This window comes from Sceloporus occidentalis, unplaced genomic scaffold, assembly GCF_023333645.1.
Source record: "Sceloporus occidentalis isolate IW3139 unplaced genomic scaffold, rSceOcc1.0.p SCAF_7, whole genome shotgun sequence".
Classification (NCBI taxonomy): domain Eukaryota; kingdom Metazoa; phylum Chordata; class Lepidosauria; order Squamata; family Phrynosomatidae; genus Sceloporus; species Sceloporus occidentalis.
The window spans coordinates 91,444,370-91,460,377 of record NW_028316987.1 but is presented as its reverse complement, the minus strand read 5'-3'; the positions used below and the strand labels follow the sequence as shown (position 1 = coordinate 91,460,377).

Sequence of the window (16,008 nt, the reverse complement as noted above, 5' to 3'; positions counted from 1 at the left end):
TTGCCTGCTTTCCACCTTCCCACTCCACCCCTAACCCAACGGCAAACATGGTAACTAGGAAACGCTTGGTGCAACCGGATCTCTAGCCCTGTGTGCTTTTTTGGGTGGAGGGTGGGAAGGAAGGCCGGGAAGGTCCTCCTCCTTTTTCTTCACACTCTTGGCTGAGCCTTAGCTATTTCCAGAATGCGCTCTCAGCTTTTTGTTCCTTGCCTTTTAGAAAGGATAGTAGGGAGGGATGCAGTGCTTACCTCTCTGGTTTATCGATTTCAAAAATGAAGGAACTGAAACCAGAGGTGAATAACAGATACGTGTGGATCTGAATTCTAATCTCAGTTTAGCCATAAAAGGAACACACACACTTTTCAACACAGTGCTCTTGCCTGGGGATTCCTCCCCAGAAATGAAGACTGGGGGGAAAATGGCCAGGTCCTAAAACCTGGAAACCCTAGTTGGGAAGAATGATGCTGTGGCAGTAGATACGTAATGTAAGCAAGTCCTGTATAATTTAAGTGAGTCCTGTGTCACTTTAGGGCTGGTTTCTTTGCTGAAGTAGTACAGTCAGCCCTCCATATCACCTGTTCTGTACTCACAGATTCAAGCATCCATATATAAATTCCAAAATCCTTGATTTTGCCATTTTATATAAGGGATACCATTTTACTAATGCCATTGTATTTAATGGGACTTGAGCATCCACGGATTTTGGGATCCATGGTGGGGTCCTGGAACCAAACCCTAGGGCCTAGTGGATACCAAGGGTCTAATGTGGTTTGGGGAACTAAAGGGGGTGTTTGGTGGCAAAGGAGGAAAACATCAACCTGCATACTTGTTTAACTATAAAAACCTGACTCTTAAAATCACACCGTTCAGTACTTCTCCAAAAGTTAAATTATGACATATTACAATCAGAAAGACCTCAGCCAAAGCGCAGAGTTGCTTCGTAAAGGTTGAGAAGAGGTCAAGATTGACTTGGATTGAGAGTCACACCTTGAAGAGGTGGCATAAAACAATTTTAAAAAACAAAGTCTGGTTCTTTTTGCAATGAAAGGTTGTAATTTAGCACCTGGGCCTCAAGGCAAGGGAACATTTCCTGGTAGTCCACGAACATAATCTATGGCTTTTTGTGTCCCACAATGGGAAAACCTCCTGTGGTTACCAGTGTTGGCCAAACTAGGCAGGGGAGCTATTTAAGGATATGAAGGTTTCAGATTACGAGTTTTCCCTAAATGTTGAAAGCTTCTCCTCAAAGTTTGGGTATATTTATTTTTGGATTGTAGCTCCCAGAACCCCCCAGTAGGGAATTCTGGGAGTTGTAGTCCAAAATGACAACTTTTCCGAGCAGGAAATTTGGGGAGCTTCAGTCCAAAGCATCAACTTTTCCAAAGCTCAGTTTCTCTCTCCAAGAGTGGTGTTCATATTATTTAGCTGCAATTTTATAAGCAGAGATAGAGAAAGTCAACAATGGTTGCATGTGGTTCCAGTCCTAGGGCAATTTTGGGGTGTCCCAGGGCAACACAAAATAATTGGGGGGGGGGTTGAAAAGTTGTTTGTTTGTTTGCATCAAAAGCTCCCCTAATACCTCCTGGGGAAACTTTGCCAAATTTTGGCACCCTGGAGGTTGTTTATTGTCTGGAAGAACACTTTTTCCCAGTAGGATGTGACCCAGAAGTTGATTTCCATGTTACTTCTGTTGGCGAAAAGGCTCTCTTTCCCAGAGAGGGCCAAAGACAAAATTGTCCCAATAAACCTTTGCAGACATTGGGGGTCATTTGGGAACAAAAATAATTTTGTCGGGGGGTTGTGGCCCTTCAAGGTCCAAGATGGTTTAATGAGGCCCCCCCTAATCCCAGGCATTTTCGTACCCTAGTTTTAAAGAATGGTGTTAAAGCATTAAAATAAGCAATGTTCACCTGTCACTGGTACTTCCAAGAAGGATACAACAGGAAGGCTCTGGCTGTGATTGACTGAGATGTTTTTGAATCACAGAAGGGCCAAGCAAAAGAAGCAGGGGAGCCCTCTCCAAATTTCCAAACTGGGTCCACCACCTTATTTCTATAACCTTATCCACATCCATATCCATAGATTCTTTATCCACAGATTCAGCCATCCAGTACTTGAAAATATATTAAAAATATATAAATTCCAAAAAGCTAACCTTAATTATGCCCTTTTATATTATTATGCCATGGTATATCATAGAATCATAGAGTTGGAAGAGACCTCAAAGGCCATCCAGTCCAACCCCCAGTCATGCAGGAACTCACAATCAAAGCATCTCTGACTGATGGCCATCCAGACTCTATTTAAAGACCTCCAAAGGAGGAGACTCCACCACTCTCTGGGGGAGTGCATTCCACTGTCGAAGAGCTCTTACTGTCGGAAGTTCCTCCTAATGTTGAGGTGGAATCTCTTTTCCTGGAGCTTGCATCCATTGCTTAGGATCTTAGTCTCTGGAGCAGCAGAAAACAAGCTTGCTCCCTCCTCGACGCCCTTCAGATACTTAAACAGGGTTATCATATCAGCCCATACAATGGGACTTGAACATCCATGGATTTTAGTATCACGGCAGGGTCCTGGAACCAAACCCCAGCAGATACCAGCAGAATACCCCGTGTTCATTTTCTTGCTTGTTTTCCCCACTCTTGAATTTTTGATTGCAACCTCATCAGGGCAGGGAAATATATTGATGCACTATCTAAATAATGAATCATCCTCTCTAGGATTTGTTCCGTCACCAGAGAGGGGAAGGATGGAAATGCACAGGAGCACTGACCTCATTGTGTTTTCCAGGTCCATCCCACTCTTCTCTCCCTTTATTGAAATCTGGCTTGGAGTCCAGGTGTGCAAACATGTGCGTGCGTAGAACAGGTCTATGGCTCCACACCTCCATTGCACATTGGATTGCCTGTCGCTTTGAAACCAATAGCTTGAATGATTGGAGAAGGAGGTATGAATCATAGGCACACACAACTCTTGGGTATGTGCATTAGGAAAAAGTGATTCCTTCCATTTCGATGAACATTTGCATTCAAAGTTTTTTCTTTATGTCACTTGCCTCCACCTTCTGAAGCACTCCTGAGTGAGATCCGCCATTTAAAAGCCAAGATAAGCACAAAGTAATAGTGTATGGGGGAACTGCACACATCATCATCATCATCATTATTATTATTATTATTATTATTATTATTATTATTATTATTTTATTATATCCCACCTTTCTCCCAATCCAGGGACCCAAGGCAGTGTGGGTAGACAGCAGCCAACCTTATTTAGGAAGAAACAATATTTTACATATTTTACATATGTTGGCAGAAGGCAAGCAGGTGGGGCCTGATCAGCATCCCCACAAATGTTGTGAATGTTGTGAATCAAGAAAAAGGCCCTGCGCTCTTTATGGCATGAAATGATGTCAGCTGTTCTGCCCGGCTGATCTAAACACACAAAAATTCACAGAGTAATAGGATTTTCTGAAATATGCCTAAACCAGAGTTTGGAAAAAAATAATGTGCCCAGACAACCAAGGTCATTTGGGAGTTGTAGTCCAAACTGCAACATTTCCAAAGCTTTGGCTTAAACGTCTTCACTTTTCAAGTGTTGGACAGAAGAATCTGAAAGTGTTTTTACTTCTATAACTCCTAGAATCCCCCCAACCAGTATCAGGTTATCTAGTACTAAATATGTGTGACAGCTATGACTTGGGGAAGTGATAAAGCCTGCTGTAAGTAGAAGGAAGGAAGGAAGGAAGGAAGGAAGGAAGGAAGGAAGGAAGGAAGATGTTTATTTGTTTATTATTGGAACTACATCAGGAGTATGGATGGAAGGAATATTTGAAATTTTTTGAAAAGGTTTGACAAAATGGTCAAAAAAGATGTCTGTTGAGTGTCAACTTAGATCAGCGAGAATATTTGCAGTTCAGGACATTTGCGGTTTGAACTCAGTTTGCAGCAACTAAAGTAAGTTGAGAACAAAGGAGGAAAATGGGAGGAGGAGAGAAAACTGGAACATTTATTAAGCAGTTGAAAAAGTTGGACGGCAAAAGATTAATGAGAAATGTCCCTGCGAAACAGGGAGGGTTGGAGAGAGTATTATTCCACCTTATCTTATCCTGTTTTCTTGACTTCCTGACCTCACAGAGTTGTTTGTTCAGAATGAAAGCCCTCTGGGCAGAGACCTGTAACTCGTATTGTCCTGCCGTTCTGTAAAGGTGCCTTGTGCAAAGATGCAGCTGTAAAAAAACGAAATAAGAGCTAACATTTACAGCATGTTTGCTGATAACAATACTGCTTTTACAAGAAATCATCTCTACACCCAGAATACAGGAGAACCGAAACAGAAATTTATGCAGCTGCAACATTTCAATGAATTAGGATTTAACCCTTTGAAAGTGGATTTTGAGAGATACTTATAAAACCAAAATGTTTGGGAAGGTGCTGGGGGGGGGGTCAACTTGGGGGCCTTGAGGTATGGATGTGGCCATGAACTACATAGATGCATTGTACTACATCTGGATTAAAAGATAAGGATGTAATTTTCCACTAATTTTGCTCTCGAAGGAAGCGATTAGTGATTTTCTTTTCATTGCAATATATATATGCATATATATATATATGTGAGGAAACTGTGCAGTTTTTAGAGACCGTTTGCTATTCTGAACTTATTTCTGCGCAATAACTTTTTCTATAGAAATTAACTGCAGAAAATTCTGTTGGGGACTTATTCTGCACAAAATGTGCACGTGGTATTTTTGCACAGGAAACCACATTTCCCACACGAGGAAACAGCATTTTTCTGCACCAAATACGACTTCTCTGTGAAGAAATACGTTCCACACGAAAAATGACGTCCTCTGGACAAAAAAAAAAAATGCCATGTGCAAAATTTGTGTAGAATAAACCTCAAGCTGTGACTATTCTCATCGGTCCAGGGTGCATCTACACTGTAGAAGTAATGTGGTTTGAAAACACTTGAAGTGCTGTAGCTCCAAGCTATAGTACCCTGGGATTTGTAGTTTTACAAGGCCTTTAGCCTTCTCTGCCAAAGAGTGCTGGTGTCTCACCAAACTAGGAATCCCAGGATTCTGTAGGATGGAGACATGACAGTTAAAGTGGTGTCAAAATCCTAGGCCTAGGGCAGTGGTGGCGAACCTATGGCACGAGTGCCAGAGGTGACACTCAGAGTCCTTTCTGTGGGTGCACATGCTGTTGCCCCAGCACAGAGTTTGCCAGAGTTTGTTACTAGAAAGCCATGGCACTTTGTGATAAATAGTGGGTTTTCGGTTGCTCTTTGGGCACTCGATCTCTAAAACGTTTGCCATCACTGGCCAAGGGGCCACATGCAACCCAGTGCCTCATTTCACCCTCCCTGCGTTATACAGAAGCAAACCTGGGTTTTCCATTGAGAGATGTTTAACAAGAAGCTTGCAGCCATGACCACATTTGTTTGTCATGTTTGCACTTTGTATTTGCAGGAGTGCATCCAAACCATGTTAAGTGCATGCCTAGAGCAAGAATCGGAAAAGCATATCCTGTGGGCTGTATCTGACCACCATAATTTCCTTTTTCCGACTGTCTCCCTAAGAGTCCCTGAAACTCACCTCTCCCCATTGACAAAATCTCATACAAAAGTCATCTCCAAAACACCGCTAGAGAAGAAAGAAGAAAGGCCCAGGGTGCCTTAAATACTAACAACATTTAAACTTTAAATCAACAGAGCAAGTGAAACTGGAGAACAGGATCAGCGATTGGTTCTCCTACAAACAACTTTTGGAACGTCTTAGAACTGACAGTAAAAAAATTGGAATAAGTAAAGAAAAATACAAAAATAGACGAAATTATGTTTGATAAAAAAGGAGGACACATAAGCAAAATAATACAAGGCACTCAATGACAGAGAATTAGAACAAGAAACAATAAAACATTATGATGGTAAAGTGGTCCCAAGAAATTGGTGAAGTGATTGACTAAATGGGACAAAACCTGGCGTAATATGGACAAATTTACACTGTGCCAGACCTATGAAGAAAATTTCTATTAAATGTTTCATCGTTAGCATATATCTCCTAATAAATTGAATTTGATATACAAAAACAGAACAGCCAAGTGTTGGAAATGCCGTAAACCAAATGGAAACTTCTACCACACGTGATGGAAGTGCAAAGAGGCCAAAAAATGTTGGAGAAGAATTTGTTCCACCATGTCTGAAATTCTGCAAATAAAAATCCCTCTCGATCCGCTTTTGTTGTTACTGAATATGACGTTGGTCTTAAGCACAGACATAGAAAAAAATACAGGTGATTGGTGTTGTATATGATTACAACCGCTAGGATAATATATGCGAAATCATGGGGAAAAGCTGAAGTGCCAACTCTAGAGGACTGGCTAAAAAAGTTATATGAAGCTATGGAGATGGATTTACTTACAGCTCTCATGAAAAATAATACAAAGGAAAATGTGATTGTATGTGAACTATGTGTATTGGTTTTATATGTTACATGTTTCTTTTTCAATAAATTAAAAAAATACTAACATTTATCTGGCACAAATGTTCGCGGACTCCAGCCCACTTTGTATCAGATGCAGATAGAACGTAATGTGAGAATGGAACAACAAAGGCTAAAGAGCTATTAAGTGACTGGAGCTAGTTGTTGTCGTTGTTGTGTGACTTCAAGTCATTTCTAACTTATGGAGACCTATCAAGGGGTTTTCTTGGCAAATTATCTTAGAGAAGGTGATAACATACAAGCAATGATACCTTTATCGGACCAACCAAAGTGCACAAATACATGTTGCAAGCTTTTGAAGTCACACTGGCTTCTTCCTCAGACAAACAGAAGAAATAAATTGAAGATGTTAGAGAAGGTTTGCCATTGCCATCCTCTGGGGCTGAGAGAGTGTGACTTGCCCAAGTTCATAATGTGGATCTACATGACTGAACTGGGATTCAAACCCTGGTCTCCAGAGTCCCAGGCCAACACTCAAACATCTACACCAAACTGGCTTCCCTCAATCGTTTTGGGAGGATATTGTTTGACAAATAATAATTTGTCTGATAATCATAATACAATAGGTCCTTGGTATCCTCTGGGCTTTGGTTCCCCCCGGATATCAAAATCCATGGATGCACAAGTCCCATTATATACACAATAGTTTAATGAAATGGTGTCCCTTATGCCATGGAAAAACCAGTTTGCTTTTTACAATTTATATCTTTTTAAAATATTTTCAAGCTGTGGATGCTGAAATCCATGGATATGGAGGGCTGACTGCATTCATAATTTCCCCCCAAATGTTTTTTTTATTTACTGCATTAAAGTGCATACACAGATACTTAGTAGCTCTTTAGCCCAAGTTTTGTTGTTGTTCTCCAGTATTTTTGAGATGGTTTCTGGGGTTTATCCCTTTCATGGGTGAAAGGGAACCTGTCAAATGTTTTGGTAACATCAGAAACCACAGGAGGATTTCTTTCTTCCCCCCAGCACTGAAAACTCTTGCAAAATGCACGCTTCAGCTGCTCCTTGGAGCCCTCCCCTGCTATTCTCATTGAAAAGAGATGGGTGTGGCAGATCGAGGGGAGGGTTTCCATGTTGGTAAGTAAAGACATGACTAAATTACCTTCCTTTAGGACGTGCCCACTTCTGTCAAAGGTGGCAGAGGAGCAGATCTTGCCAAGAGCCAGATCAGAGGGAACCCTGTCAAATCCAGGAGCAAGAAGAAGGGGCCAATATACCACTGAGCCATTCAGCAATCTGGACTTTACAACAAGGTAAAGAGGTCTTTTGGAAATCCTCTTTCTTTCCATGGTGAGGAACAAAGCCTTTCACTTCTCTCGGCATTTGTTTGGCAGATGGGCCCAGATTCTGGGCGCAGGGTACAGAAACTTCGTCCTTGCCTCTCACATCATTTCAAAGGCATGGAATCTGGCTATAAGGATAAGGAGTTTATTGTTGTGTGCCTCTGAGTCGTTTCCAATCATGAGGTTTTCTTAGCAAGTTGCTTCAGAGGAGGTTTGCCGTTGCCATCCCCTGAGGCTGAGAGAGAGTGACTCATCCACTCAGTGGGTTTCATGGCTGAGGCAGGATTTGAACCTGGTTCTCCAATAGGACTCAAAAAGTGACACAGCACACTTAGAACAAATCTGTTTTATTCATCCTGAGTCATTTGGGGCAAAAGGGTTCCTCATCCAAGAGGATGAGGCATAAATGTGGCATAGATTTATGTGGCATAAATTTGATTTGGTAAAAGTCCAATGTATTTTGATGGTTTTTGTTGACTTCAGCAATATTTTCTTCTTACGGTGCTCCTGTGCCTTTTCAGTGCAACATTTCAGACTAGGATGTGACACTTGGTAATAAAATTAGCAATGAATTCCTAAGAAACTATCAGTAAGTAATAGTAGCTGAATAAGTACATTGATTATTAGTTTCTTATGGGTTTTTCAGGTTGTGTGGCCATGTTCTAGAAGAGTTTATAACTGACGTTTCACCAGCATCTGTGGCTGGCATCTTCAGAAATTAACTATGGATGCTGGCCATGAAAGCCTTTGACTTTGCACTGACTATTTCCCCCTCGTTGCCTTGCTGATAAAGACACACCAAGCTGAAGTTGGGGATGAAGTCTTTTCAGTGAAGTCTTTTCTGAAGAATTTGCCAAAGTTTCTGCCCTTTTCCACTTCACTGGCTGCCTTGTTTTGGAGGCGTAGGGAAGCAAGGGATCTTTTCCAAACCAAAATATATTTCCGAGACAATAGCCGGGTTTGTCTTGCGAGGGGCTAGTGCCGTCTAATTGTGCTGACTGTCACAAACCAAGTAATTATCTCTGTTTCGTTCAACATGGGTGACTCATCCGACGTGCGGCAGGCGCTGGCTTTAATTTAAAGTTGGATCTTCTACAGAATTATTTGTCTAGGAAGGCTGAGGGAATACTCTATCTAAATTTCCTGGACTGCTAAAGGACTATTTTAGTCAAAGCAATAGCTTGACTTTGCATCTCAGTTTGTCTCCAGGTTTTGAAATATGTCAAATAATACGGTTGCATAAATACAAACTGAAGGGCCTCTGGGTCCCATTTTTATTTTTGTTTTCTGAAATGGCTGCCTTTCCACCCTCCCACAGACCCTGTTAAATTTGATATTCAAAGTAGGCTCATGTCTAAACTCGGTCTTTAACTAATGTTTAGCTTCAGGATATATGGCATTGTTGGGGTTTTGAAAGACTAGTGAAGAACACCAAGGGTAGAAAAGAGGAAGTCAGGTGCATTTATTTTTCGGTCATGGGAAGCTTCTTTTTCCTCTATTAAAATGATATTGACCCAAGGTGCATTTAAGGGGCTCTTCCCCATAATAATGAAGGCAGAGCTGGGTAGGGCTGTGGATGTGGTCTATTGATTTGGGTCACAGAAACGGTGTTCAGAAACGGTGACTAACTGATCAGATTGGGTTTTTTTTCTTTTACTGCTGGAAAACGCCTCAACAAAATGGTGGCCAGACTTTTTCTATGTTGGCCTTGATCCAGCAAGCATGCTGGCAGAACCTAAGTCTCCTCCACCAGTATATTTATATATTAACAATTGTTAATTAGGTTTGCAAATTGTTAATTGTTACAAATCATAAGCTGCCCTGAGAGCATTTCTAGAGAGCAGGGTATAAATAAACAAAAACATCATCATCATCATCATCATCATCATCAGAGAGACAGGTCAGTTTGTTTTTCTTCGATCCGTCCTCAGTGAACAAGAGCATCCAAGGTGCCTGCCATATTTTCCAACATTTGACAGATGAAAACCAACACATGTGTGGCCATCAGAGTGTGATCAAGGTGAAAAAAATTATGAATGAGGAAGAATACACAAGCCAGGAGAGGCTGCAGCAGTTTCCTTTTGCCTGACTTTGCAGGGAAGGGCAATACTGCTCCCCTTCCTCTCCTCTTCCCATTGCTGAATTAATTGATTGCAGACTATTTTTGGACTTTGAACTGAATCTTGCAGCAATGGAAATAAGCTGAAGACAAAGCGGGGAGGAGAGAGAAAAAGGGACATTTTAAATGCAATTGAAAAAGAAGGATGATAGAGGATTAATTGGGACTGTACCTGCCAAAGTGGGACAGTTAGAGGGCATGGCTTCCAGGCATGACTCTATTCTACTGGTCACTGATCAGGTTTGAGCAGCTCTTTTGCACCCAGTGCAGAAGGAGCAATCTCCAACTCTGCCATAAGGGTGCTTCTCCTTCTTCAGGTCTTTGCAGTCATCCAGAACATATCTGATGCAGATTCATGCCTCATCAGTGGCTGAGCGAATGGAAGTGACCTGGCTCCTCAACATTGTGCAAAGAGGTACAAGATACCTCCTGAAATAACATCATTAAAAGAATATATGTAGGCATGATTGAGAGTTGCATAGGTATATGTCACTAACAGGATCTTGGCCATTAATTATGAATATCATAATTGTATAGACACAGTATGTTATTGTGTGCCTTCAAGTTGTTTCTGACTTATGGCGATCCTAAGGCAAACTTATCATAGGGTTTTTCTGACAAGATTTGTTCAGAGGTTTGCCGTTGCCTTCCCCTGAGGCTGAGAGACTGTGACTTGCCCAAGGTCACCCAGTGGGTTTCATGGCTGATCCAGAAATCAAACACTGGTCTTCAGAGTCATGGTCCAACACTCAGACCACTATACCATGCTGGCTCTATAAACATCTTGACCCTCTTCATCTTTCTTTGACTCACTGTAGTAGCTTTGCCCTTCTCTGAATCACAAGGAGATGCCATGGCAGGCAATGGGGTAGTGTGGAATTTTGTAATGAAGCAGATAATTGTGCCATGAGCAGAAGTTAGATAATGTCCATCTTGCTGACCCAACCAACACCCAGAACTGGGAATAGGGATTGTGTGGCAAGGGTCTTTCTTGTGTGGTGGCACAGATCTGTTACAGCAACACCATGGGATTCACTCAGAAATGCATCTCAGTGTGGCTTCCTGGAGAAGACTGATGCCTTCCATGTTGGGGTGGGGATGGTGAGCCACAGTAGGTTCTAGTTTGAACTTTAAATGAGCTGTCCCAGGAATTAAACCTGTTCTGGGAATAAGATACAGTACCTTGGACAGCTCCTTGGAAGCTGAGGTTAAAACCCAGAGAAGATTCACCATTCCACTGTCACACAACCAACCGATTGCCACGGGTCCCTACAATAAGCATCTCAAGGGTACCTCTGCGCAAGTTTTGTTTTACTTTATTTTTAGCAGGGAAAAAACTGGTTTACACTTAAAGGAGTAGCATAGTGTTTTAAGTGTTGGAACTATGACTCTGGAGACCTAGGTTCGATTTCCAGCTCAGCCATGGAACCCACCGACCTTGGGCAAGTCACGCTCTCCAGCCTGAGAGGATGGCAATGGCAAACCCACTCTGAATAAACTTGCCATGATAGGTTTAACTGAGGGTTACCATGAGTCAGAAACAACTTGAAGGCATGCAACAACAAAAATGGCAAACACTTGGAACACAGCTTTTCCAGAGGAATGTAATTGGTGAAACCATCTGTAAACCAGTGGTGATAGGATGATGCTCTGGATTCCAAAGTATCATCCTACTGCCTCTCTGATATGAATGGCTTCAGCATGCCTTTATGTCCCTGAAAATTCACTTTTGCAAGCTCTCGGCTTGTTTGTTTTTGCTCCAGCAAAACCCCAGAGAAGGCAATTAGCAGAACCGGTCCTAGTTTGTTTCTGCTGGTACCAGGTAAATCCGGCTGGAGTTTCTTGCTCGACTCAAACAGACAACTCCTCCTTGACTTTCCCTCTCTCCTTTCTCCTCTTTTCTCTTTCTTTTTCTGTATCGCCCAAGATCACTCCTGTGATGTTATTTTTTCCTTGAGATTTCAGGTAGAGATAATGCAATTTGTTTTTCCCTAGATCCCCAAAGGCAACTTAGGCAGAAAACTTAGGCAGGATTAAAGCTCAGATATGTCCTCTTTTTGGATGTGGCTCCCAGAATTCCCTAGGCATGCTCCCTCAGAGATTCTGGGAACTGTAGTCCAAAAAAGGAACACATCTGTGAAGAAAGCACAGCTTCATGGTAGAACATTTCCTTGACATGTAGACTATTCTAGGTTGGATTCCTGGCTTCTCTGTTGAAAAGGCTGGCTCCCAAACTACATGTTTGAGCACCATGTGTCTCTGCAGTGATGAGTGAAGTCAGAGTCCCAAATCATTTGGCTTGGAGAGCATGCATCTCCCTAGCAAAGGCCGGTGTGACAACTGGATTTGCATTCCCCACTCCTCAAAATGACACAATCCACTCAAAATCCACCTGAAATTTGGAAGCTTACTTATCCTATCCCCAGGGCCCTTCACTTCTCCCTCATCATAGAATTGCTTCTTGTTGTTGCTGGGTGCCTTCAAGTCATTTCCAACTTATGGCAACCTTGAGGTGAACCTATTGTGGGGTTTTCTTGGCAAGAGTTGTTCAGAGGAGGCTTGCCATGGTGTTCCCCTGAGGCTGAGAGAGTGTGACTTGCCCATGGTCACCCAGTGGGTTTCATGGCCAAGCTGGGAATCAAACCTCGGTCTCCAGAGTCATAGTCCAACACTCAGACCACTACACCACATTCCCAAAAACAAAACTGGAAGAACATTGGACAAAATGGCAGTCTTACATGATGTGACATCCGGTACAATGAAATGTGTTGATCTCTCCCCAAGACTAAAGGAATGCCTTAACCCCTGGGATTGCATCAAGTCTTTTACTCCTTTAATTTTGTAACTGTTACTCAGTGGCTGAGATTCCACATTAGAATTGCATTGCTTAAATCTCTGCAGTTGAACTTACACATTGGATGTGCTATACAAAGCTTGGGTTGAACGGCAATGTTGAGCTGTTGCTATTGCTACGCTGAGCAAGACAGTGTACAACACAATTGACATCCATATGTGCAGTGGCACCACATGTACAATTCTGCTTCCTCAACCTTGTATTAAATGCAAAAATGTTGGGCATGAAACAAAAATGTCCATCTACTTTTACCGGAGCAGCTTGGAGTTCTGAGTTAATATAATACTGTATAATATAATATAATGTAATATAATATATATCAATTTATGTAAGGACTGGGGAATAAGGCTGAGTTGTTCAGTGTCAAATATATAATATATATCAATTTATGTAAGGACTGAGGAATAAGGCTGAGTTGTTCAGTGTCAAATCAGCAACTTGGAGTTCTGCGTACAAGTCCTACATCCACCACCCCATATCTCTGGTTTCCAAAGTGTGTAAGTACGTAAGTGTACTTATTATATGTAATAAGGATGTAGTAAGTCTAAGACAGCATCAGGATTCTAGCCAAGATCTTTAAATCATATGTTTTGTTTGTTTTTAATGTTGCCTGTACTAGAGATACTGGAGGGGAAACCTATAACTCCAAGCCTCTGGTTTAACACAGAATGCCTCAGTCTTATTCCCCCATCCCTGCATAAATTGCTCACATATTATACTAAGCTGATGCTTTCTTGCAGCAACTGAAAGCATTTTACATTAATAAATAACCAGCTTGAGTTAAGTTATTTCTCTCCTCTGTGAACATACACTGGGTCAGACCCACTGGCCCATCAAATCCTTTCATGACCATTAAAAAGGCATCAGCTCTCTCCGATCTTAGGCTCAAAGTTCATATTCCATCCTTATTAAACCCTCCTGGTGCAGTCTTTCTTCACATTTGCAGCTTTGACTTTTGCAGGTTTGATTATTCACAGGTTTGGTTCATATGTTCCCTCTAGGGATCTCTTAAGTCCTCCAGCATCTGTGGTCAATGTCTGTGCAGAAGTCGTGCTGGAGGACTTTGAGATTCCTAGAAAGGTATTGTAGTCAGTTATTTATTTCATTTCATTTCATTTCTATGCCTCCTTTTCCCCAGAAAGAGACTCAAGGTGGCTTGCAAATAAGAATCAAAAAACTGTGGAAATCATTTTGCTGGAACATTTTGCTATGGACTGCTTATGGAAACCATTACACTGGAACTGAGGTTGTTAAGACCAGAGGAAGCACAGTGGATACAGTTTGGGATATATAGTTCTCTATAGCACTTTGCATTCTGTATTATTTTGTATTTTGTAGCATTACTGCAATGTGGTTACTTACATATAAATATATGATCACTGCCTATATTATTATTATTATTATTATTATTATTATTATTATTATTATTAATCTTATTATATGGTAGAGTTGTGGTTTCATTCCTTTGGGACATTGTTGTAACATAGTTCATTATATTGTCAGTTTCTCCCTTGCTATTCTTTCTGTGGGCTTACCAATAAAACCATTTAAAAACCTTACAATAAAAATTTAAAAGGCAATTAAAACCAACTAGCTAAGAAACAGTACAGTGGTACCTCGGGATACGAAATACCCAGGTTACGAAATTTTCGGGATATGAAAAAATCCCATTGGAAAACATTGTTCCGGGTTACGAAAGTTTTTTCGGGTTACGAAAAAACTTTTGGTGCTTTTCGGCGCGATTTCACACGGAATCGCGGCTTTTCCCCATTAGCGCCTATGGGAATTCGGCTTGCGAAAGCCTTTCGGGTTACGAAATTGACAGCGGAACGAATTAATTTCGTAACCCGGGGCACCACTGTATAACATTTATAAACATGCAAAAGTTAAAAACATAGCCTAAAAACACACACCTCTTATAAAAGCCTCTCGGACATGATTATACATTATTTCTCAGGTTTAAAAAAAAACATCAATGTTGATGTTTTCATTTGCAGTTTTGCCAGTTTCACAGGGGTCCTGCACCCCTAACTCTGGCGAATGCGGACGGCTCACTGTATATGCACTTAAACATATATGCTTAAATGCATATAAGAGAAACGTCCCCACATTTAGAAAGTAGCAAGTCAGGAAATCAAACTGGACTATATAACCTGGAATATGCTGCTTTGGAGAGTGGTGAAATCTCCTTCTTTAGAGGTTTTTAAACAGAGGCTGGATAGCCATCTGTCAGGAGTGCTTTGACTGTGTATTCCTGCATGGCAGAATAGGGTTGGAATGGATGACCCTTGGGAGTCTCTGTGATTCTAACCTTTCTCCTTGACCTACTAGCTTTAAACGGACATTAAGAAACTTTCCGCCACCCCACATTTTAAAGGGCGAATGTGCCAGACATGGCTGTACCACACAATATTTCTAAGCGGCTTGCTGCTCAGCTCTGAACGGACAATCCCTTGAGCAAACTGCTTCACAGCACTTGAATCAGGTTCTGCTCTCAGCAAGGGGCTTTGGGGATTACGGATTTAAGACAGCTCCCTTTGACTTCTGTTTGCCCATGGCTTAAAATTATAGGCGTGATGTTTATGAAACAGCTTTCGTCTACATACTCTTTGGCACAAAGATAAAGGACAGAATAGGGCAGAGACGAAGGCATTTGAGTCTAAGAAATGCTCAGAGATTTTTCTATGAAAGCTGACAAGAAAGATGGTGACATGTGTGCAGATTTTGCAGTATTGTTCTGTCCTTTGAATGGCAACTTAAAAATGGTATTTAAGTGGGGAACCTGGCTTAAGAAACATCTTCCCCAACTCAGAGCACATCCTTGGGATGCATTATTTTATTATTATTTTTAAAAGAGTATCTCAAGGCCATTAAAATGCCCCACTGAGACAATGGTGAACCGCTGTGAGATTTGATTTTTCATGCTGTGAGATGCTTTTGCATTATTATTATTATTTCAAAATCATTTGACAGAAAACAAGAAATTGCACAAAAAGCTGTTTTTTTAACCCCCAAAGCAGATTTTTGCATAAAGAAATTTTTAACACAAAAGACCTGATGTGTGAAAAAAAAAATCACTGAAAGATGCATAACATTTCTTACCCAGCAGCAGAAAACACCTGTTTTCTGTGTAAACATAAAACATAAGAAACTGATGCCAACTAAGTTTCAAAACTAAAGTTTTTGAAGGCTATTTGCACTTTGGAACTTAGTTCCGAACTAAAGTTTTTGAACGTTTTTCTCA

General features: G+C 41.2%; 1 protein-coding gene across 1 annotated transcript in view; it reads left to right on the top strand.

Annotated features, from left to right (window-relative positions):
- Positions 1–7,625: 7,625 nt before the first annotated feature.
- The window catches only part of LOC149310096 (villin-1-like), a 46,235-nt gene continuing 37,852 nt past the window's right edge, over positions 7,626–16,008 (top strand). The window contains exon 1 of the mRNA XM_089533689.1: positions 7,626–7,761. The gene's annotated coding sequence lies outside the window, so the exon portion shown is untranslated. The remainder of the gene's footprint in view (positions 7,762–16,008) is intronic.